Source organism: Leopardus geoffroyi, chromosome A1, assembly GCF_018350155.1.
Source record: "Leopardus geoffroyi isolate Oge1 chromosome A1, O.geoffroyi_Oge1_pat1.0, whole genome shotgun sequence".
In the NCBI taxonomy this organism is placed as follows: Eukaryota; Metazoa; Chordata; class Mammalia; order Carnivora; family Felidae; genus Leopardus; species Leopardus geoffroyi.
In genome coordinates, this window is record NC_059326.1 from 92,566,227 (window position 1) to 92,591,650 (window position 25,424).

The following is a 25,424-nucleotide window of genomic DNA, read 5'->3' on the forward strand; positions in this document are numbered from 1 at the left end:
CTCGAGAGGGCGAGCACACCGGCAGTGGACACTCAGACGCCTTTGTAACCATGCACTGGGGGAATCACAGTCTGTGCTCTCCCCGCCCCCCCCCCCCCGCTCCGTTTCCTCGGAAGCCCCGGGTAACACCCGAAATTCGGCCCTGCAACACACACGCGCGCGCGCGCGCGCACACACACACACACACACACACACACACACACACGGGTATTTGTTCCGTGTCTTTTTTCCCCCTCCCCTTTCTTTCTTTGAGCGGCTTACATCCAAATCTTAAAATTAAAACCATCCCCAAATTTGGTCTTGGGGATAATGCTGGCTTTCGTATTTCGGCGCAGGGGGCCCTCCCCTGCGCTGCTGGTGCTGCTTAAAGAAGGTTACTTTCCTCGGGAGGGAACGATCGAGGCGGGGAAAGTGTGTGTGTGTGTATGCGTGTGGTTCATTTGGGGCGCAGGCACACCCCTCCGTGGCCTCAAGGTCGGCAATAGCCTGAGCACTCGGGGGCCCCGCCGATCGGGCTTGTCCCTGCCAGTCAAGGACTCGACAAGGAGGGAGTCCCCAGTCCCGGCAGGGCAGCCTGCGAGCGGGGTCGGTGTTGAGCACCCTCGGTGCGGAAGAGGCACGCGCGAGGAGCTGGGTTCTCCGAAGGTGGAGCTCGAGCGGCAGCCCCCGCCGCGCCCCCCGCCAGGCCCCCGCGCCCCCCCACCCAGGCTACCCGGCGGGTGCTGGGCGCCCCGGACCCCGGGAGGAGGGAGGGGCGCGGCGCCCTCCCGGGCCGAGAGCTGTCACAGAATCTGACACCCAGAGAGGCAGCTGGTCCCTGGCCAGGACTCCCGATCCTTCTCAAATGGAAACAGTTCCTCCCAGGGAACCTGCCGGAATTCTCCGTGGAATCTCACTTGGGCTTTGCCTCCTGGCGCATTTCACCAAGGCCGCATTTACCACTTTGAGGCAAGGAAGGCTCCAGATGGAAAGGGGCTTCTGGTGGCAGAACGAGGTAAGCTCTCGATTGAGGTGGCATTGACTGGGGTGGGGGGCACAGATTTAATGGGGACCATCCCCCTCCCCCTCAGGTGAGATGATGAAATGAAGTTTCCCTTGGGCTTCCACTCCTCCCCTGGCCCCCTCCCCGGCCCTCTTTCTGCTTTACCTTTGCCCCGCCCCCACTCATGCCTTAAAAAGAAAAATTCCCTTGGGTGGGTGGTGGGGGTGGAGGGACTCCTTTATGTTTTTATTTTAGGCGTTTTAATGTTCTAGAGGCCGGGGCCTCAGTGCCACCCGAAATCTCCCATGTCCCCTCCATCTCTGTCCCCTCCTGTCCTTTCTCCCTTGCCTTACCTCTTCACTCCCCACTTTCCTCATCCAGTCTACTTTTATATCTTTGCCAAAACCCCTTGCCGACTTTCCTTTCTCCTCTTTGAAGATATGTACCAAAATAAAGGGAGAGAGGGAGAATGTCGTGATTTTGTGTGTAACGCGGTGCTGGGGTTAGAAGGTGTGTGGGTTGATGGCTCCCTTACTCTGTGCTGTTACTCAGCCTTTTCACGTGTGGGATGACTGGACCATTTTTTTGAAAATCAACAGCCCCCCAAACTTTTCCCCAAGTACTCTCTACTTTCTTCCAGGCTGTGGCAAGGGGCATCTGTGAGACCAGGGGGAGAGACCAGAACCTGTGGGCCCGGAGGAGGCTCATTAGGTCCAGGCTGGTTTGGTGCCTTCTGCTGGGCAGACATAGGGTCGTGATAATGATAGTCACGCATTAATAATTGTAATCGACATTTATGGAGCACTTGCTATGCTCCTTGGCATTGTTCTAAGAACTTTGCAAACATTAACTCATTGAAACCTCACAATAACCCTGTGAGGTGAGGACTACTATTATCTCTTTTGTAGATGGCACCACTCACAGACAGATGATTTAAGTAATGTGTTCGTGATCACATAGCTAGCAATGGGGGCGCTGAAATTGCAACTCAAGAGGGTTGACTATGGACCACAACTCTGAATCCTGAACATATCTCTGTCTTCACAGATTAATCCATCCACTCTATGCTTGGCACTGTTCTAGGCCCTGAAGGTAGAGGAGTGAGCGAAGTAAGCAAGGTCCTTGGAGTTTATATTTTAGTTGAGGGAGGCAGATAACCTATCGGTTAACAAAGCAGATAATTTCAGGACATAGTAGATACCACAAAGAAAAGAGAGCAGAGTGATGCACTGGAGAGTGGTAGCCTCACATAGACAGTGGTCAGGGAAGTTCTCCTTACGTGGACTTTGGACATTTGAGCATTCAAGAGAGGGAATACCAATAGCCTGGGAAGGGGCACCTGGGTGGCACAGGGGGTTAAGTGTCTGACTCTTTTTAAAAAATTTTTTTAATGTTCTTATTTATTTTTCATAGAGAGAGAGGGAATGGGAGAGGGGCAGAGAGACAGAGAGAGGGAGACACAGAATCTGAAGCAGGCTTCAGGCTCTGAGCTATCAGTACAGATCCCCCCACGGGGCTTGAACTCACAAACTGTGAGATCATGACCTGAGCCGAAGTCCAGATGCTCAACCGACTGAGCCACCCAGGGACCCCTGTCTGACTCTTGATGTCAGCTCAGGTCTTGATCTCTGGGTCAGTGAATTCAATCCACATGTTGGGCCTACTTAAAAAAAAAAATAGCCACAGAACCTATGAAGTGACAAATATTACCTTTAGTAATCAGGGAAATGTAAATCAAGGCCCCTTGAGATTTCCATATATACCCATTTGGTTGACCCCAAATGACAGTTTGACCTTATTAAGTGATTGAATAGGATGTAGCTTTGCAGGACCTTCCAACATCACTGGTGGCAGTATGAATTGGTACAAAGACTCTGGGAAACAGTTTCGTATTGTATCCTCATTTGAACATATACCTGTGGTTGAACAGTTCAACTTATTTCTAAGCTTATATCTATGAGAAACTCTTGCACATTCAACAGAAGACATGTATTTGAATAAACGTAACAGTCTGGTTCTCAATGATGAAAATCTGGAATGAACTCCAGCATCTGTACTTGAAGAGTAGATGAATATTCTGATATTGTCACACAGAGGAATATTATACAGCAGTCAAAAATGAAATAAACCAAATGACATAATAGTATGATTAGATTTTAGCAATGTATCATTAAATTTTTTTTTAACGTTTATTTATTTTTGAGACAGAGAGAGACAGAGCATTAATGGGGGAGGGTCATAGAGAGAGGTAGACACAGAATCTGAAACAGAATCTGAACAGAATCTGAGCTGTCAGCACAGAGCCCAACGTGGGGCTTGAACTCACGGACCGTGAGATCATGACCTGAGCTGAAGTCAGATGCTCAACCGACTGAGCCACATAGACGCCCCAGATTTTAGCAATGTATTAAGTGAAAATTAAGTCTAAAAGATTATGTAGAGCCTGATAATCTTTTATGACATTAAAAACTGAAATAAAAAACCCTGTTTAGGAAAATGTATACACTTGACCTTTGAACAACGTGGGGGGATTGGAGCATGGACCCCTTGCACAGTCAGAAATCGATGAATAACTTTGGCTTCCCCAGAACTTAACTACTAATTGGGTAATGTTGACTGGAAGCCTTATTGATCACATGAGCAGTTGATTAATGCATGTTATATATGTATTATATACTGTATTTTTATAATACCCAACTTTTTCTTAATGTTTTTTTTTCAGTATTCCTAGGCTTCATAGTTCACCTGTGAGTTTTTTCAAATTGTTGCAAATCTCCAAAAAATTTTTCCAATATATTTGTTGAAAAAAATCCACATATAAATGGATTCACACAACTCAAGCCTGTGTTGTTCAAAGGTCAAGTGTATTTATAGATGTAATAACATTATATAAATAGGAAAGCAAGACGATGAGGAACGTGAAATCTGTGCTAATGCCTACCTCCAGTAGGGAGAAGCCGGGGGACCATATGGTTCATTAGACCCAAGTCAGTGGCAAGGTCCCAGCTGTGTTTTGGCTTAGGGCCAGGTACACATACTTCTTACATTATTAAAAATAACTAGTAAATAATGAAGTGTGGCTGGGACTACATGAGCTAATGATGACAGTAGATGCTAAGCCAAATATTAAGACTGGTCCTGTTCTATGTACTGTGGTCCAAAGGTAGCAGGTAGGAAAGAACACAGGTAGGCACCTCAGTCAGAGGGCAGGGAGCTGGATGTTTTTAAGGAGGAGAACAATGACCCGAGTAAGGGCGGGCCAGGAGATCATGCTGGGCCTTGGACATCAAGGGAGAGAATGAATGGTTTTGAGCAGGGAGTGAAATGATTGGGTTTAAGATTTTAAAAGACCGCTCTGGATGCTGTGTGGAGAACAGACTCTGGGACCCTCACTTGCAGTGGTAGAGAGAAAAGGGTGGCGGGAGTGTGACCTTGTTTCTGCAAGTTATACACTACACTGGGGGCCAGCCTGGAGGTCAAGTGGAAGGGTTGCAATTCAGCCCATGTTCCGCTTGCTGGTGGACATCCTTGTGCTGAGCGCTGAAGGCCTGGAGGGAGGGCACCTTCTCATCTGTGCTCAGAGGGCTCTGTTGGCCAGGAGTAGCCCAGTGGTGGATCAGGCTGATAACAATAAACTTGAAGTGAGTATGTTTAGGATGTGTTTTGGAGGCAGAATGGACAGATCTGTGGATGGAGTAGATGTAGGGATTTGAAAGGGAAGGAGAAGAGTCAAAAATAACCCCTGGATGTTTATTTGACTGTGAGGAGATCAGTTCTGTTCCTAGAGAAGAGGAAGAGCTGGTGAGGCAAGAAAATCATATTTTAGATATATTAATTTTGAAATGCTGTTAGAGGGCCAGGTAAAAATCCTGGGTTGGGAGCCAGGTGTGAGTCTGAAGCTTGAGGGAGAATTTGGGGTGACAGACATTCCTGGGTTGGGAGCCGGGTATGAGTCTGAAGCTTGAGGGAGAATTTGGGGGGACAGACATAAATGTGGGAACTATAAACCTGCCTATGGTGGAGTTCGAGTTCCTCCACTTGGTTGTCATTGTCAGATTGGGAATTCCTTTGGGGCCGAGAAATTTTTGTCTTTCTTATCTCCAGAGAGTGTGAAGTAGAATCGATTATCGGTAAATGCGGGTTGACCAGATGACTGAGGATATAACTACTGTAAGTGTGAAGGAATTGAGGGGAAGTGGGGAAGTGTCCCAGGGGTCTGGACCCCAGCAGTGTCTAAAGGTGGAGACCGTGTGGTTTTCAATCCTTCCTGAGGGTAAAGCAGGTCTGATTGTGGTGCCAGCCCCTTAGGAGGGTATGACCCAGGGTTCTTGGGGCCAGTGTCACATGTGGGTACCCAGAGTTATTCAGAGCAGCCAGAAATGGTGAGGAGTAGGGAGTGAAGATACAGAGCAGCCGGGAGAGCCCCGAGGGTCAGAGAAGGACGATGAGGGGGCATTGAGCTAGACATGGGAACTCCGCAGCATGCAGAGGCCCGTGGGCATAGGGACGGAGTGAAATCAGGAAGAGGAGAGAGGACCTTCTGGTGCTAGGCCTGAGCGACTGGCCCTGCTCTATTGCATTAGGGCCTGATAAGGTTCTCCCGTGTCACCATGTCCCATCACCCTGCTGACATTGAGCCCCCAGCACTACCACGTCATTGTAGTTCACCTCTCTTTGCTTGTCAGTCCCCTCCCCTTATCCCTATTCACTGTCCTGTCTGTAGCACCAGCATAGTGGCTGGCTCATGGTATGTGTGCAGGATCACAGAACAAAGAGACGGAGGAGGGGGAGAAATTCTCACTTGCTTGGCCAATCAAGAGGAGAGCACCCCGTTCTCATTAATGATGAAGGCACAGGACCTCTCTTTCTTCAGTCAAGTCTACTATTGCTTAAGACTATAGGCTTTGGAGGAAGAACAGAGCGAGAGTTCAATTCTGGCTCTACCATATGGAGCTTGGGGAGGCCACCGAACCTCTCTGAGTTCCTCCATTTCTTCATCTATAAAATGTGGATAGGAACAAAAGCTCCTTTCTATTGTCATTGTGAGTTTTCAATGAGATAATGAGGTGAACCTTCTTAGTGCAGTGCCTGGCATGTAATAAGCCTCCGAAGGTTAGCTGTTATGATCTTCCAGGGCATTTCACTATCAATACCTCCTGTGTTGACCGAAGTTAAGGCATGCTTCTAATTTTTTTTTTTTTTTAATTTTTTTTTCAACGTTTATTTATTTTTGGGACAGAGAGAGACAGAGCATGAACGGGGGAGGGGCAGAGAGAGAGGGAGACACAGAATCGGAAACAGGCTCCAGGCTCTGAGCCATCAGCCCAGAGCCCGACACGGGGCTCGAACTCATGGACCGCGAGATCGTGACCTGGCTGAAGTCGGACGCTTAACCGACTGCGCCACCCAGGCGCCCCGGCATGCTTCTAATTTTGAGAATTTAGGCTCTTTGTCCCGAGGAGCCCATGCTCTGGCAGTGAGGTGGTGGCCATTTTTGGCAGATGGGAAACCGTCCCTGGGCACACAGGCATTTGCAGTTTCCTCTCTCACATTATGTCACATGGTTTTCCACTGCACGTAATTCACGGCCAGCCAGGAGTCTGAATAACAGTGAAGATTCAGAATTTATTCATTCAACATTCCATCAACAGTGACTGAATATCTTCCTATGTAAATGGAGACACAGTGATGACTAACACACAGTCCCTGCTTTCAAGGAAATCACAGTCTACTTAGGGAGGCAGATAAATAGACAACTAGAACCTACACTTTCATGGGATCACTTTTGGTGCAGGCCCCCAACCCCAAGACCTCCGTCCCCCCCCCCCACCATTCCCCCAGTGCTGGGAAGAATGATGTGAACTTAGTACTAGTGAGAGTCCCTTGTGTCTACACATATACTTACAATGTACAAATCACGTTCACTTTGAGTTATTACGTGTGGTTTTCCTACCAGCTTTGTGAAATAGGTGGAGCTTCCTGCTCTCATTTTATGAATGAAATCCAAGACTCCATTGAGTAGCTGCTTTGAAGTAAGGCAGACTGCCTTATGTGGGACACTGCCATGACCTGTCTTCCAGCCTCTATCATTGCCCTTCCATTGTTCTTATTCAGGGATCTGTCTAGCTCACCATCCTTGGGGGCTGAGGGTTTAGTTTTGATTCTGAGTTCACACCCTTGGATTGGATGGCCAAGTTTAGCCTGCCTGTTGCGACCTTTGCCCTCTGGAGACTCAAGCTGACCACTCATCCCGTGCAGGTGGCTTTGCGCAACTCTGCCAATCTCCAGGCCACCTTCTTGGTATTTACTGGCCAGGAGGGCAAAGCCCAGGTAGGGGTTCACGATGGTTCCCTTGGGGGAAGGGATCAGTGATAGACGCTAGGTTGCTGAGCTGTGCTTGGGCAGCTGGGAAGTAGAGGAAGCGGCAGGGGAAGCAATCTTTTCATTTCTCAGTAGTAGAGCTGGCTGATTCTCTTGGCTGGGGCACGAGTATATGAGTCACTGTAGCCTCCCTACAAATGGAATGACTTCCATTTTATCAGAGAGGCTTTAATGACTGTGGGTCACTTGCAAAATACATGAGAGTCTTCTATAGACAATACGTGTGATTACAAACTGGCGTATGGCTATTTACGTAAGGAATATGTCTCCTTAAAAAACTTAGTCGGGGAAAGTAAAGCTCATAGTCGTATCTGTTTCATGATCGTCACACGGGAAAGTGAGCTTGCTGAGAGCCTGTGTTTTTCCAGTCTACATCATCTTTGAATTTAAATAGGAAGTTTGTGAAACAGGGAGAAATAAAAGCTATCATTTATCAAAAAGGAGTTCTTCTGAGAAGGGCTTTTTAAATTCCATTTGCCTTACTGAGTTAGGGATCAAGTTATAGGTTAATTGACAGGTGAGGAAGTCCTCCTGAAAATTTCTGTTCTGTGTGCAGGAAGAGTAGTCTGATTAGCAAAAATTCTGTGTGTGAGGGTTTGAAGAAATACCTTTGTTTTACTTTCAATTTATGCAGTAATAGGACCAACAAAGTGTCTTGCACTCGAGTCTTGTGGATTAGCATCAGTTGAATATAAACTGGTAAGTCCTTAAAACATTTATTTTTGTTTTAAGGTGGTTAAAATTTGAGGGTGTTGATTTGCTTGGGATAGCTCTTCATTGTACTGAGGTGCACTTAGGTACTTGGGTAAACTGGTTCAAAAGAGCCTAATTAAAAAAATTTTTTTTTTTCAACGTTTATTTATTTTTGGGACAGAGAGAGACAGAGCATGAACGGGGGAGGCGCAGAGAGAGAGGGAGACACAGAATCGGAAACAGGCTCCAGGCTCTGAGCCATCAGCCCAGAGCCCGACACGGGGCTCGAACTCACGGACCGCGAGATTGTGACCTGGCTGAAGTCGGACGCTTAACCGACTGCGCCACCCAGGCGCCCCAGAAGAGCCTAATTTTGAAATCTCTGAAACCTAGATCATTCTTTCTTTTTTAAAACATCTTTTTTAATGTTTATTTATTTTTGAGAGGCAGAGACAGAGCGTGAGCAGGGGAGGGGCAGAGAGAGGGAGACACAGAATCCGAAGCAGGCTCCAGGCTCTGAGTGAGCTGTCAGCACAAAGCCAGACACGGGGCTTGAACTCACGAACTGCGAGATCACGACCCGAGCTGAAGTCGGATGCTTAACCAACTGAGCCACTCAGGTGCCCCCAACCTACATCATTCTTACTGTAAATTCAAATTGAAAACCGAGCATCCGGTCACGGATAAAGCTGGATTTTTTTGCCTAACTTAAAGGGAAAGATTTTTTTTTCCCACTTCCAGGTTGGAGAAAATGTTACCACGTGACTTGTATTGATGGGTTTGGGCTGTTCTGGAGGCCACAGGCCTTGCCAACTGCAGACTGCTGTGCTCGGAACGCCCTTCACACCCCGGCCTCTGTTGTGGGTGTGCAAATTGTTTTATACAGCCCCTCCAATAAATGGAAAAAAAAGTAATCCCTAAATGATGATCACGTGAGTGGAGATGCTGGCTGCTCTGGGTCAAGACATAGCTGGTCAGTTGGCATTGATTGAATTCTCCTGCTTGGCTTTCTACCTCTTCCTGCAAACCAGAAACCTGATTGTCCCTTGTGTGGGACAGTGGAGATTGGTGAAGACACAAGCATCTTACCACAGGCAGACCAGATGAGTGTTTCTCAGATTCATGCTTTCAAAACACAGATTCCTGGGCCCTACTCTCTGAGATTCTGACTCAGTGTCTGAATTTCCCCACATGTTTGTGTCTAACAAGGGTCCTGGTGATGCCAATGTTGTAGGGCAGTTGAACGTGCCGAGCACTTCAAAGTGTCATAACTTTGAAGGAAGTCAGTTGGCAACAGTGGAAACGCTGTTCAGAAATGGAAGTCACCAGAACACGACCGGTAGAGCAGAGGCAGATGAGGCAGTGTTGAGGGTGACCCACTGTCCACTTTGACCAGACAGTCCTGGTTTTAGCACTAAAAGCCACGTGTTCCAGGGAAACCACTCTGTCCCAGGCATGTGGGAAGGCTGGTCACCCCAAAAGCATGCTAGGTTGGCGTATCATAGCTGCTTTATCGCGCTTGAAGTGATTGTGTTTCACTTAAATTTTATTTAATGTTTTAAATATTTATTTTTGAGAGAGAGGGAGAGATAGAGCATGAGTGGGGGAGGGGCAGAGAAAGAGGGAGACAGAATCTGAAGAGGCTCCAGGCTCTGAGCTGTCAGCATAGAGCCCGATGTGGGGCTTGAACTCACGAACCATGAGATCATGACCTGAGCCAAAGTTGCACACTTAACCGACTGAGCCACCCAGGCACCCCTGTGTTTCACTTAAATTTTAAACCCAAGACAAGCCACAGTGCATACGGTGAAATGACATACAACCATGTACAGTTGTGGCCTGCCAGGTGGAATCTTCAGCTTTTTAAAATCTCTTTCCGAAGGAAAAAGAAAAAAAAGAAACAAAAGAAAAAAAGAAAAAAAGAAAAAAAGAAAAAAAGAAAAAAAGAAAAAAAAAAAAAAAAGAGGTTAGAGTGGGAGAGAGCCAAAGCATAAGAGACTGTTGATGGGGGGTGGGAGGGTTGATGGGGGGTGGGAGGGTTGATGGGGGGTGGGAGGGAGGGGAGGGTGGGTGATGGGTATTGAGGAGGGCACCTTTTGGGATGAGCACTGGGTGTTGTATGGAAACCAATTTGACAATAAATTTCATATATTATAAAAAAAAAATAAAAAAATAAAATGCAAAAAAAAAAAATAAATAAAATCTCTTTCCTCACAAGTTCTGGTAGATCAAGGGTACCCAAACTTGCCTTTACTTTGGAATTACCTGGGGAGCTTAAAAACAACAACAGAAGCCTGTGGTCTACACCTACCCAATTGTGAATTAATTGGTTTAGGGTGTGCCCTAAATTGGCTTTAGGTGCGGCTCATAGAGTTTTTCAAGGTCCCGGGATGATTTTTACTCTGCAGGCGGGTCCGGAGGTCGCCGTAGTCTATGGTCATCAAAGATGGAGGCCTGCATACCTCCCTCTGTCTGGAGAGGTGCCATTATCACATCGAGAGATAGTATATCTTTCCTGTTCCTTGAGTCACGGCTGCCTTTGTGACTTGTTTTGTACAGTAAGAGTCGATGGAAGTGAATTCTGGGGCTTGAGAGGCCAGGCCATAAGAGAACTGGTAGCTTTTGTTTCTTCTTGGAAGCCAGCCTGCCTGTGAGAGATCAGACTACCCTGAGCACACACTGCTGTGAGGAGGCCGCAGCTCATGTGGGGGAGGTGAGCCACCTTGCAAAGGCGCGGGGAGGCCCAGAGCGGTGAGTGACACTTTCTTGGATCTTCTAGTGTTGCAGGATTTTTTACCACAATACCCAGGATTCGTTGTCTCCCCGCTTGGAAGAACGAAGAGGTGGACACAAAATGAGCAGCAGGCCAAGGTTTATTAGAATATAAGATCCGAGAGGAAGAGTAGTAGGAAAGCTCTCTTTATAGAGAGGGGACATTGGAAAATGAATGCCCGAGGACGCTAGGCCAGGGTCCTTGTTTTATAAGGTTCTGGTCAGCAACCCCCTGCCCTGCCCTTCCCCCTCGTTCCTTCTCAGGTTCTACCCTTATTGGTTTGATAGCTCCAGGTGCTGGGCTGCCCATTCCTGACTGGCTCCATTGCATTGCGTGAGGGGTGGTCTATGGCCATACTTAGGTCTTTTGTCAAATTCCTGAGGGAAACCCTTGGGGGAGGAGGTGGGCTCTGTTACATTCTGAAGAGGAACCTTTCGCCTGAGGGGGTTTGCTGTGGTCAGACGCTCCCAGCACCTTTCCAAAATAGGTGTTTTTCCCCACCCAGGGACCTCAGGCCCTAACCTCGCCCTCTTTGCCTACTGACTCCTATCTTCTCTCATCATAGTAACCCAGCCAACAGCTGAATTTGGCCACTCGAGTGACTCCAGCTGCGGCCGCCAGGATTGGAACCGTGAGGGCCAGACCCCCTCATCTTTGCCTTAAGTCATTTCATTTTGGGTGGTTTGCTATGGAACAATATATATAGCACAAGCACAAGTGTATTCCTTGCACTTACTGGTAATAAAAATAGAAAGGGGGCATTTCGGAAGGCCTGTGTAAATGAGGACTAGTTTGCTGTCTCCAGGTTAAAGTGCAAAGCCAGGCTATACTGTTGAATATTAGAAGGGAAATCATTAATTATAAATTTTTTATTTTATTATTTATTTTTTTAATGTTTATTTTTGAGAGAGAGAGTGTGAGTGGAGGAGAGGCAGAGAGAGAGGGAGACGCACAGAGCCTGACGTGGGGCTCGAACTCACGGGCTGTGAGATCATGACCTGAGCCGAAGTCGGACGCTTAACTGACTGAGCTACCCATGTGCCCCGAAGTTATGAATTATATTAATAAGATGATTGGCGATAGCGTGCAGGGAGATTTCACTGTTTCCAGCGTGGTAGCTTCAACAATGCCCCGCTCTTAAAATGCTCCAGCAATGCTCCAGCTTTCCGAAAGGAGAGCTGAAGGCAGTGCTCAGAGTGCTGTTTGTGTGTCCGGGGTGTGCATCATCCTGGGGCATGGAGGTGAACAAGGCAAGAGAGAAGGCGACGTGATGCTGTTGAATGCCACGTATCCACACACTAGCTGCTGTTTAACAGTGAGCTGGCATGAAGCACACTGTTCTGGAGCTTCTTGCAAAGGAGGAACCATTCTTTGGGGTAGTTCATGGAAAGAAAGAGAAAGAGGAACATAGCTTCCCAGCTTCCTCTTACTTTTTCATGGAGGATGTTTTACCCCATGGGGGTGCTGATGCTGTGTACTCCTGGCTCTCAGTGGCTGCTCAGGAATCCAGACACAGTGCCACGCAATACGTTGTTTTTTTTCCCAAGCCCGAAAATGGAGGGATGCCTGTGTGTGGATGCGGTGCTCACCAAGAGAGGCACAGGAGGAAGACGGTGAGGGAATCCGAGAAGGTGCAGAATATTTTTGTGTGGTTTTTGCTGGTTTGGTGTTTACCAACACAGATACTATGGGTTATCTTGCGTCGTTACTCCTCTTGCGGATTCTGTTCTGAAGCTGAGATTACCCGTTGGTATAGATTCCCATTCTGCTGTTAGCCGTATGCGCGGTATGAATTCCAGCGCAAATGCAGTATTAGTCTTTTCCTGCCCAGTTATCCGACAGAACATTCTCCCTGGACGTTTGCAACATGGTCGCATCAGCTCCGCTTTCAACTTGGTGCTAATTTTACTGTTCTTGCAGTCTTTTCTGGTAGAGAAGACAGCGTGTGCATGCTTTATAGCCTTGCGAGTAGACACCAGTGAGCTGTCGCTTCTGAACGTCTGTCTTTTTTGATGAGCTGTTACCTCTTTTCTGAGTCAGGTCTTTTTTTTGCAACGGGGAAAGAGAGTTTTGAGTATAAACATGATGCCACATTTAGTTATTTCATGAGGCTGGACGTTTCCTAAATATCACTGGTTTTCTATGACTGGTACCGTTATATTTTGCAACCTAGTCCCACCTTGACTGTGGGAGCCTTTCTGGCAGGGAATCAAACGTCCGTTTAACACGCTGAGTCGTTTCTTGTTCGGTGCATCGTTTTTCTGGAGCAAAATTGTTTTCCTTGGTTTCTCTGCAATATGTTGATGAAACTTTTCTCTTTTTTTTCTTTCTTTCTTTCTTTTTTTTTTTTTTATGCTTTTAATTGCTTCGTGTACATAAGCGGCAAAGATCACCTAACTTCAAAAGGGTGGACAAAAAGAATTTGGCCGCAGTTACAGTCTGTGGAGTTAATCTGGCCATTGCTTTTCCTGTGGACGAGTAACCCCTGCTTCTGTTTCCCATAATTGAGGTGATGGATTGACTGCAGTGACAGCCACCATTTTCCTTTCCTGTTGGGGATACTGAGTGGTGAGCTCCCTCTCATTTTTAATAGAAATATTTCTAAGCCGTAAGCATGAAACACCGATGAAACAGAGCAAGATAGAAAGGTTTGGAGAACACCTCATACGTGAGTTCCCTCCTCATGTTGAAGCATGTCCGGGGTCTTTTGGTAAAGAAAAGTCCTAAGCCTGTGGTATCGTTTTTTAGCGCCCCTTCCCATGTTCACCTTATTCTCAAATGGAGGGCATGTGGCGTGCCCTTAGTGTCCAGGTAGTAGTCTATGCTTCCTAGGAGGCTGGAAGTGAGCAAGTGATAGATCTTTGGACCTAATTGTTGCTGTTGAATGAAAGGTAAACTCTGTATGTGAAGATAACAGAGGTGTTGTCTTACTGGACTCTGCTTTAGTGAGTGGAAGAGCTCCAATTCAAGGAGACTCAAAAAAAGGAATTGATTGGCTCAGAGAAGACCAAGGCTGTGTGTAGGACCACCTTGTGTCCAGGATTCAAGCAGTGATAGAACTCTCCCTTTTTCTTGCCGTTATTTATTTTTTTTAAGAGACTTTTAATTTAATTTAATTTTTTTAAATTTACCTCAAATTAGTTAGCATATAGCGCAACAATGATTTCAGGAGTAGATTCCTTAGTGCCCCTTACCCAGTTAGCCCACCCCCCTCCCACAAACCCTCCAGTAACCCTCTGTTTCTTCTCCATATTTTTGAGTCTCTTCTGTTTTGTCCCCCTCCCTGTTTTCAGATTATTTTTGTTTCCCTTCCCTTATGTTCCTCTGTTTTGTCTCTTAAAGTCCTCATGTGAGTGAAGTCATAGGATTTTTGTCTTTCTCTGACTAATTTCACTTAGCATAATACCCTCCAGTTCCATTCATGTAGTTGCAAATGGCAAGATTTCATTCTTTTTGATTGCTGAGTAATACTCCATTGTATATATGTATACCACATGTTCTTTATCCATTCATCCACTGATAGACATTTGGGCTCTTTCCATACTTTGGCTATTGTGGATAGTGCTACTAGAAACATAGGGGTGCATGTGCCCCTTCGAAACAGCATACCTGTATCCCTTGGATAAATATCTGATTTCCTCACGAAAAATTCAAGATGCTGTACAGAAAAATGGAAAAGGGTGTCAGACTGATAAAAACAAAAACAATAACAAAGCAAAACAAAAACAAAAAAAACTCCTGAAAAACAAAGTCAAAACAAACAAACACACAAAAGACCAAAAAAACCCCAAATACCCGCCGCTCTGGGAGAGTAGCAAAAAAACTTCAGCTTTGAGAACTCACATACCTAATTTTGACAGTTTACCTGACATTGAACCCAAGTTTCAGGGGTAGAGAATCACATTAACTGAGCCAAGAGAGACTGATGTATAAACCAAGTGCTGATTTATTATTTTATGATGAGAAGGGCATTCAAATAACTTCAAATGCCAATGTTGACAGAGCAGTCCCCTTTTTTCCTCTTAGGCATGCCATGAGAGAAGCCAATCATAAGAAATCTGTTAAACAAGGATGGGTTGGAACAAGGGGAGATAGTGTAATGGTCCACAGTAGAATCTGCCTCGGGATCCCGAGAACTGGGATTCCTAGGGACAGAACAGCGTTGTTCTGGGTGGTACGCAGAGAGTCTCTGTGAGAACTGGGGCTTTTTTTTTGGTCAGTCTTTAGCAAAGTGTGGCCCTAACCCACTGCATGAGAGTCATCGGAAGGTTGACAAAATGCCGATTTCTGTTTTCACCCAGACTTCCTGAACTGAAACCGATGAAAGCAGTCTACATTTTCCATCTCTCCCTCCCCTGGTTTTCCCTCTGTCATAGGAGACTTACTCCTCTAAAGCCAATCAAACCCTTCTGTTCACACAGTCTTTATTCTAGCAGGATGTAGATAATTAGATTTCTACTTAATGAATTATTAAACATCTCGGTTTTGACTACCTTTCGTAGCTCTCCATTTAAAGTATTTTTAGATTCATTTTAATTCTAAACTTCTGACAGCACAATTTGGGAAAGAATGGAAATACAGAAGTGTTTTAGTAAAATCCTCTGAAAGTTCCTTGCCATTGTTCTTTCTCTTCTGTATATGTGGGTCCATACCCCACTCCTCTCACACAGGGGTCTGGGAATATTGTATATAGCATTCAGTTCCTGCTTTATTGGCTCTAATTTAATTTGAGAGCATCTCCCCATACTGTTAACTCACTCGATATTAACATCTTTCTCAAAATTTTCATTTACTTATTTATGGGCAGAATTTTATTCACACAAATCATTAGTCCTGTGTACTGTGTGTAGTTTTTACAGGTGTGGAAGAAGGAGATTTTGTATTTTACTTTATTTTTATTTTTTAAAAGTATTTATTTTAGAGAGAGAGAGAATGTGTAAGCAGGGGAAGGGCTGAGAGAGAGGGAGACAGAGGATCTGAAGCAGGCTCTGTGTTGCCAGGGCAGAGCCCAATGTGGGGCTTGAACTCAGGAACCTTGAGGTAATGACCTGAGCTCAAGTGGGTTGCTTAACCACCTGAGCCACCCAGGTGGCTCTTGTGTTTTCCATCGAGATGAAACCTATGGAAGTGCATTTATTTTACCAACAAAAATGAACTTTTTTCCAGGAGGGAGATTTTTTTTTTTTTTCAAAGTAAGTTCTTAATGAGGGAATATTATAACAAAGTCACAGGTGTCAGGGTTGATAGTTCATTGTCACGGGGTTGTCAAGTACATTTAAGCTCCTGTTATTGAAATTGTTCACAGGCAGAACTGTTTTTGCTATGAAATATTCTGGTGAATATATTTTCTGTAACAAATGTACTTAGCCTCAAGATCAGTTGTTCTTGAAAGAAAAGTGTTAGGGGCTCCTGGGGGGTCAGTTGGTTAAGCGTCTGACTTCGGCTCAGGTCATGATGTCGCATTTGTGAGTTTGAGCCCCACGTGGAGCTCTGCGCTGTCAGTCTGCTTGGGATCCTCTGTCTCCCTTGCTCTTCCCCTCCCCTGTGTGCACTCTCTCTTTCAAAAATAAACAAACATTAAAAAATAAAGATAACTATTGAATAAATTTCTGAATAGTTACATGAAAGATGTCACCCCTTCTAGAAGACAGACTTGGGCAGAAACTCAACTTTGAGCTTAGACGATAGAGAAGACATCGGGATTTTTTACAGAAAATTTATGGCCATATAAAAATTTTAGGGCTACGTATGGTCTCCAGTCCTATTGATGGACCATTCCAGGTCAGCTTACCCTGCTACACCATGGACCTCAGATTTGCAGCCAGAGCTGCCTGGGTGTCCGTTGATGCTGTTTGTGGGGAAGAAAGCCCAGGCTTTCTTGCTTCTGATGCATACATCTCTGGGTTCCCTGCCCCCCGCCCCCCCCCCCCCCCATCCCGCACACAGCTCCCACTGACAGGAGCGATTTCAGGGGCTCTGCCTTCCTGGAGCTGCTGGAGGGCCAGGGAACAATCCGGAGTGTGAGCATAGCGGAGTGCACTTCCACCAAAGAGAGAGAGGAGAGGAAGAGCCCCAGATGAATGGCTTGCCTTTCTGCTCCTACCTGCAGACTATTCCAAGATGCGGGGGTGGGGGGGTTGGGGTTGTACAACCTGTCTGGGAACGGCACGGAACACCCCACAGCCAGCGTTGTCTGTGGTGAAGCCCTTGCCGGCTCGTATGTGCTCCCCTTTGGTTTCTGCCTCGCTCTTGCTTCTCTGAGATTCCACCTCACCGATACCACCCCGAGGAGAAGAGTTGGAAAAGTGCCTCTTCACTTTTTGATGGTAGTGGATAAACCAGGGATTAGCCTCTCAAAAATACTTAGGCCAACATCTTTCCAATTCTTTCTTTTCTTTTATTCTTTTATTCTTAATTTTCTTTTATTTTTTTAATGTTTACTTATTTTGAGAGAGAGAGCACATGAGCAGCAGAGGGGCAGAGAGAGAGGGAGAGAGAGAGAAGCCCAAGCAGCCTGTGTGCTGTCAGCACAGAGCCCCCGCACGAGGCTCGAACTCACGAATCGTAAGATCATAACCTGAGCTATAACCAAGAGTTGGAAGCTTAACCGACTGAGGCCCTCAGGCACTGCTGAGTTTAGTACAACAGCAATCTGGTGAGGCTCTACTTCCTTAATGGTGTGTATATCTACCCCTTTTTCTTGATCCCCCTCTTGCCCCTCTGTTTCAGGCTGTCAGGATCTCTGACGATTATCTCCTAACTGCACTTCCTGCTGATCTCACCAGCTTCCCATCTCTGGGGCATCATGTCTCCACAGCCTCTTTTTTTTTTAAGTTTATTTATTTATTTTTGAGAGAGAAAGAGATAGAGCAAGCTGGGGAGGGGCAGAGAGAGAGGGAGACAGAGCGAGAATCCCAAGCAGGCTTTGTGCTGTCAGCACAGAGTGCAGCTCAGGGCTCGAACTCATGTACCTTGAGATCATGACCTGAACTGATACCAAGAATTGGAGGCTTAACCAACTGAGCCACCCAGGTGCCCCAAAGCCATCTTTTGCAATGGAGAAATGGTCATGCATGCAGCTGAAACCCTTCAGATAATCCCTGCATGGGATCTGTGCCAGCAGGCCCTGGTAGGTTCACTTCCATTACTTGCCAGACTTCTCTTATATTGTTCAACCAGCCTGTTTCATGTTTCAGCTATGCTTTGCTATTTAAAAAAATTTTTTTTTTTACTATTTATTTAAACATTAAATAAATGTTGAGAGAGAGAGAGGGGGGTGAGCGTAAGCAGAGGAGGGGTGGAGAGAGAGGGAGACGCAGAATCCGAAGCAGGCTCCAGGCTCTGAGTTGTTATTACAGAGCCTGATGTGGGGCTCGAACTCGTGAATGGGGAGATCATGACCTGAGCTGAAGTTGGACGCTTAACCAATTGAGCCACCTAGGCACCCCCTGTGCTTCTCTAATATTTTCTCAGTGAGCTATGCCTTTACCTGTGTGATTCTTGATCTTTCTTGTTTGTTTTCCATCTGGGAATGTCCAGTCTTCCTTCAAGAGCTAGTGTAAGCATCCTCTAAGACATGCTGAGAGATTTTCCTGAGCTGTCTTTATTGTTGTTGAAGGAACACTTGTGTTCGAAATGATATTTTAGGGGAAACTGGAGGTAACTAAGAGACATTCCATGTCCACTCGTGGTTAGTAAATAGAGGTCACAGATGGTGTTCAGCACCTAGGCTGCCTCTTTCGTAGGCCAGTGAGCTGTCTGATGGGACCTCCACAGTTAACCTGGGGAGGTTCCCACGGACCAGGAGCTGCTTCCGGTTTCTGCAGGTTCAGAAACTTGTATTTTGCCAGTGTCCTCAGTGATTATTGATATCCTCTGAAAACTAATCAAACTCATGGTGCTGGAGCTGTAAACCCTACTGACACTGTTATCAGCTGTATTGGGTGACTCCAACTCCAGAGGACTGTGCTGCTACAAATATGTGTCATTAAGAGAGACCGACCTGAGTTCATGTTCACTTAGTGTGTGATGTTGGGCAGGTGACCACACCTCTCTGTCACATGTCACAGGTAGAATTGGGAAGCGACACTTTTTATTACTGAGGAATATGAGGCATGGATATCCTGTTTTCTATTCCAGTCATTTGTACAGAAGTTAATTAAAATTTTCCAAGTTCAAGGAGCCGGTCAATGGTAGATCCAGGATTGAAACCCAAGCAGTTTTGGCTCCAAAGTTTGTGTGCTTCATCCCCCGTTCTAAAATATTTTCTTAAAGTTGACGACTTTTTTTTTGTTGTTGTTCTGTTTAACATGAGATTCATGCAAAGTAATGATTTTTGTGAAATCTTGGGATTGGATGTATTAGCCTTTACATACACATGTATGTGTGTCTGTATTAGATTATAGAAGTAAAGCTAATTAGCTGAGACAGTAGAATCCACTCCAGCTGGTTTAAACAGGAAGAATTTTTATTAAAGGGTGTTTGGAAGCTCCCAGGGTTTCCAGAAGGCCCAGAGAACTCACCTTGGGAACGATAATCCAGGAATCCTGGCAGCTAGGAAGTACATAACCAGGAAAAAATAGCCCCAGACATGGACCCAGCTTTTGGCAAGAACATCATCGCTCTGTTACAGCTGCCACAGAGGACCTTCACCACCTCCAGCCTTGTCAGGAAGTCTGAACTCCCACTCTGGGGCACTGGATCACACTGTTTATTCCCACATTGAAATTAAAAAAAAATTTTTTTATATTTTAGAGGAGGGGGAGAAGAGAGAGAGCGCAAGCAGGGGAGAGGCAGAGAGAGAGGGGGACAGAGAATCTGAAGCAGGCTCTGTGCTGACAGCAGAGAGTCTGATGTGGGACTCGAACTCAAGAACAGCGAGATCATGACCTGAGCCGAAGCGGGATGCTTAATTCACTCAGCTACCCCAGCACCCCTCCCCCACTGAAATTTTGTGAAGGCGTGTCTCTTTGCAAACACATAGGTCACCTCCTTGCACCATAGCTGCAGGGGATTCCGGGAATGCTGTTTTAGTTTTCCAACCTCTGCAGTTAAGAAGGCAACTTCCAGGGGCCTGAAATAGAGGTGAAGTCAAAATACCGTGTCTGCTGCCACACCCATGAACCTCAACCAAACCCCATTGATGTATTGCCTGCAATCTTCGTATGCGTAGAGTCTATGTCACGTTTGGGGAAAGAGAGCGTGACTGTTTTTATGGGGCTGGTATGGAAAGCACTCAGTAGGTGGTGGGATGGACATTAGTGCTGCTCTTCCCTTTGACTTAGAGCATCTTCCGTGGGCAGCATTCAGAGGATACTATCAGGTTCTCCTTCTAGTCACACTCCTAAGCGACCCCCTAGGAGGTAGAATGTGAAGCATGTGAGTTTCAGAGCCAAACTGCTTGGGTTTCCATCCTGGATCTACCATTGACCAGCTCCTTGTACTTGGAAAATTTAGTTAACTTCTCTGTGCTTCAGTTTACTCATCTGTATCATGGAGGTAATGGTACCTACCTCATATGGTAGCCATGAAGATCAGTAAGTTAGTATTTTATTTTATTTTTTAGATTTTTATTTTAAAGAGAACGTGTGCAAGTGGGAGAGAGGGGCAAGGGGAGAGAGAGAGAGATCCCAAGCAAGTTCCATACTCAGTGTGGAGCCCGACATGGAGCTTGATCCCACGACCCTGGGATCATGACCTGAGCCCAAATCAAGAGTCGGACGCTCAGCCGATTGAGCCACCCAAGCTCTAAGATAAGTTAGTATTTTTAAAGTTTTAAAAACAGTGCTTGAAAAGTAAGTGCTATATAAATGTTTGTTACATAAATTATGTGGTGCTGGGAATGTCTATTTTCAGATAATATTTACATTTCTGCTTTTATCCACTGCCTGATATCTTATAAGCTATAAGATCGTGCATGGTGAGCATTGTTTATTCAGAGTGACTTTTCGGTGATTACTTATGAATAGGAGGCAACTTTTGTTATAGTTTATATGGACTGGCCCTCTGACATACCATATATGTATATAATATATATTATATATATTATATATATATATTAGTATATACGTTATATATATATATATATATATATATATATATATATATATATATATAATATAAAATCCAAGGCTGTTGTGATAGCTTCTCTGCTCCCTCAGCCAGTGTCATCTTCTCTCTTTTTTTTTTTTTTTTTTTTTTGCTCTGGGTAGCAATTACCTTACTAGAATATTCCCATCAGTTAAGCCCAGGAGGTTTGAAGAGAACAGCATTCCCCCTGCTATAGAACCAAGGATAAGCATGTGGGTTGTTGTTAATTGGCGTGATGATGTTGCCTTTCATTTATTTGCAAATTTTCTTTACCTTGGAGTAACTTCTCATATGCCTGTCCTATTGATACATTCATTCTCTCCTTGTAAGTCTGTATTCCAGACTTTCTGCTGATTGTTGATTTAGCATAGACTTCTTTGATGACTCTTGATAGTATTTTTGTTGTTCTAAGTTACTGTTACAATAATAACCTTTTTTTAGGGGTACCTGGTAGCTCAGTTGTTTGTCTGACTTCAGCTCAGGTCATGATCCCATGGTTCGTGAGTTTGAGCCCCACATTGGGCTCTCTGCTGTCAGTGCAGAGTCTGCTTCAGATCCTCTGTCTACCCGCCTCTGTTCTCTCTCTGCCCTTCCTTGCAATCTCTCTCAAAAATAAACATTAAAAAAAATAACCTTTTTTGAACCTGGTTCAGTGTGGATTCAAAAGAACCTTTCCTTTTATAATCCCACACACTTGAATAACACCCAGTATCCAAAGTTTCTGCCTAAGCTTACTTTGCTCTCTGTCCATGACCATTGTCTCCTCCCTGCAAAGAAATGCGTGTCAGCAGAAAATCACATTTTAGACTCTTTACTGCTAACATTTATCTCGAGACTCTTTGAAAGCAGGTCTAAGATCTGTTAATCATTGTGTTCTCATTGTCTGGTACAGTGCCTGACCCACACTTGATGTTCAGTAACTATTAATAACTAGTAAATTGAATGGTAAATACAGATAAAGCTATTTCAGGGAAAAAAAAGAAAGCAGTATTGAATGTCTACCTCCATGATGAAAAATAAGCTACACTTAACACTTGCTTATGCAAACAGTTTAAAAAATCAGTAGACAAAATACAGTTCCCTCACTTGGTCCACAATAACGTGGGGTTTCACTTGAATATGGTCTGGGGTGAGTGGGAATTAATTTTCCTTCTGATTTCTCAAGAGGGGGTTCTAGGGATAATAATATCTACAACTTCCAGAATTTTGCCTGAGACTTATTGGAGCTTCTATTTTTTTTTTTTTTTTTTTTTTTTTTTTTTTTTTTTTAGGAAAAATTATTAAACTTCCTAGTTGATGTTTGTCTTCTGTGAGGGTCTAAGAAGGGCACTTTCATTGAGATAGAAGTGACATGGGACATTAGTTTCAGGTGTACAACCCGGTGATTTGCTATTTGTACATATTATAAAATGATCACCGGTTAAGTCTAGTTAACATCTGTCACCACACGGTTACAAATTTTTCTCACATTGAGAAAGAACTTAGAAGATCTACTCTCTCAGCAACTTTCAAGTCTACAATACAGTATTATTATTATTATTTTTTTAATGTTTATTTTTTATTTTTGAGACAGAGAGAGACAGAGCATGAACAGGTGAGGGTCAGAGAGAGAGGGAGACACAGAATTGGAAACAGGCTCCAGGCTCTGAGCTGTCAGCAGAGAGCCCGACGCGGGCTCAAACCCACAGACCTGATCATGACCTGAGCCGAAGTCGGATGCTTAACCGACTGAGCCACCCAGGCGCCCCTACAATACGGTATTATTAACTGTAGTTGCCGTGTTGTACATGACATCCCCGTGACTTATTTTATAACTGAAAATTTGTACCTGTGACCTTTCTCACCCGTTTTGCCCTCACTGTACCCCGGCCTCTGGCAATCACCAGTCTGTTCTCTGTATTGGAGTTTAGGTTTTTGTGTTGTTTTTGATGTGTGTGTGGGTGTTGGTTTTCTCTTTTTTATTCCACTTGTGAGGTCATATAGTATTGTCTTTTTCTGTCTGATTTATTTCACTTAGCAAAGTGCCTTCAAGGTTCATCTGTGTTGTCACAAATGGTAAGATTCCTTTCCTTTTTATGGTGAAAAAATATTCCATTGTGTGTGTGTGTGTGTGTCTGTGTCTGTCTGTCTCCAATGATGGACACCTAGTTGTTTCCGTGTCTTGGCTATTGTAAATAATGCTGCAGTGAACCTTGGTTTGCAAGTGTCTTTTGAAGTTCGTGTTTTAGCTTTCTTTGGATAAATACTCAGAGGTGGAATTGCGGGACCGTATGGTAATTCTATTTGAGGAACCTCCATACTGTTTTCCAGAGTGGCTGCACGGGTTTGCATTCCCAGCAACAGTGCATGGGCTTTTCCCTTTCTCCGCATCCTCCCCAGCACCTATTGTTTCTTGTGTTGTTATTGTAGCCCTTGTGGCAGGTGTGAGGTCATCACGTCTCATTGTGGTTTTCATTTGCATTTCCCCGATGATTAATAATGAGCACATTTTCACATACCTGTGGGCCATCTGTAGGGCTTTGGAAAAATGTGAGGATTTTAAACTGATTAGCAAAACTAGGTAAAATTCATTTGCTCTGAACTTCTGAGTTAATGGCATCTGCCTTGAGAATAGGCACACTCCACTAAAGTCTTTCGTAATGTATTGTATACAATCTCATCAATAGAGTTAATCTTGCACAAATTTTATTTATAAATAAATAAATAATGTTTATTCATTTTGAGAGGGAGACAGAGCGTGGGCGGGGGAGGGGCAGAGAGAGAGAGAGAGAGAGAGAGAGAGAGAGAGAGACAGAGAGAGAGACAGAGAGAGACAGAGAAAGACAGAGAGTCCGAAGCAGGTTCTAGGCTCTGAGCTGTTAGCACAGAGCCCAACACAGGGCTCAAACCCACAAACTATGAGATCATGACCTGAGCCTAACTCTGACGCTTAACCGACTGAACCACCCAGGTGCCCCTCACATGAATTTTAAAGGCTGTGATGTCTGTGATGGTGGGAATCTAAAGGTAGCCTATTAAAATGAAAATGTCCACAAGGGCACAAATACCATGAGTTGTCAAAAAAAAAAAAAAAAACAACCAAAAAACAACAAACAAAGCAAAACAAAAAAACCAATGCAACAACAAGAAAATCCTCCCAAGGCCTACAGTTAAATAGAGCAGAAAACCCAGAAAAGCATTTGAAATGACAGATGGACCAGAGGCTAAAAGTGGACTTGAATTGTTTCAATGTGTAGAGGACCAGCCTTTGTGGATTTTAAAAGAAAAAACTTTAGGGGCAATGACACTAGCCCATGTTTTCAGCCTGGCTTCCTGATGCCCCAGCTCTGGGTAAAGCAAGCCTTCCTTTGAAGTATAAGCTGAGTGAGAGGCTGGTTCTGTGTAAGAGGAAATTGATTCAGGGTTTTTTTTTTCAACTGCCCAAAGAAATTAATGTCCTCAGAAGGAGCTTGAGGACACTGTCAGAATTAAAAATAACTCAGTGACACTTCAGTAATAAAAAGAAGAAAGTCCGTCGCTCTGAAACCTTCTTCAGAGGACACAGACTCTGGAAATTAAAAGTGATTCCAGTGGCGGTGGTCTAAAATGCAAAATTCACCTTAATTTTGGAAATGAAGTACTTGAGCTTTATTTCTCGCAAACACGGCTGGGTTACATCCCACTGAATGGAAAGATACAAGGCACGAAGGCAGGTTTGTTTCTGCCCTTCTCCCTGCCCTCCCTCTTTCCTGTCTTCTGGCATCTAAACTCTCAGCGCAATGCCTAGTACACAGTTAATTGGTAAGAAATCTGAATTTAACAAGTATCAGATGAGGCTGCTATAATGCTCAGTTGACTTGCCAAACAGATTGGAGATAGGAAGACAGGGCAGTGGATGGTCTGTGCACTTTAGAGACTTAAAAATTCCCACTGGCCTCCATGACTCCTGAATTTCTTAAAGGTGCATTGAGTGAGTTGCCTGAAGGCATGAGCTCAGAGGGTGGGCTCTCAGAAGGGCAATAATAATAGGAAATACCGAAGCTGGACCTTGCACTTTGGCCAGTCCTACCGGTGAAGTGAGGCTGACAACTTGCAAAGAGAATTCCCATTCCTCTCTGACCTGCAAGCTCGCACGTTTCATTTCTCATTGAAATTTTACTAGAAAACCTGCGGCTGAGTAAAACGCAAGAATAATTTCATCTATTTACTTATGGACTTGGGGATGAAAATAAGATCACCTTGACGGGCACAGATCTGGATTTGTCTATGTGATAGGTTGTGTGAGTGGCCACAAATTCTTTCACTGCTTGCACTTCCTGTACTTACAATGTGACATTAAAGATGCTCTTTTTAAAAAAAAAAAAAAGTTTTATTTATTTTTGAGAGGCAGTGTGAGTGGGCAGAGAGAGAGGGGGACAGGGGATGTGACCAAAATGGGAGATCACGACCTGAACTGAAGTCGGGCGCTTGGCCCACTGAGCCACCCAGACGCCCTGCCCTTTTCAGTCTCCACCATGCTCCTTGAAT

At 44.9% G+C, this 25,424-nt stretch overlaps 1 protein-coding gene across 2 annotated transcripts in view; it reads left to right on the plus strand.

Annotated features, from left to right (window-relative positions):
• The first annotated feature begins 306 nt into the window (after positions 1 to 306).
• The window catches only part of KCNN2 (potassium calcium-activated channel subfamily N member 2), a 471,433-nt gene continuing 446,315 nt past the window's right edge, over positions 307 to 25,424 (plus strand). Inside the window, exon 1 of one of the 2 annotated variants that reach the window (XM_045486026.1) lies at positions 307 to 994. The gene's annotated coding sequence lies outside the window, so the exon portion shown is untranslated. The remainder of the gene's footprint in view (positions 995 to 25,424) is intronic. The other variant, XM_045486031.1, reaches the window with a different exon arrangement.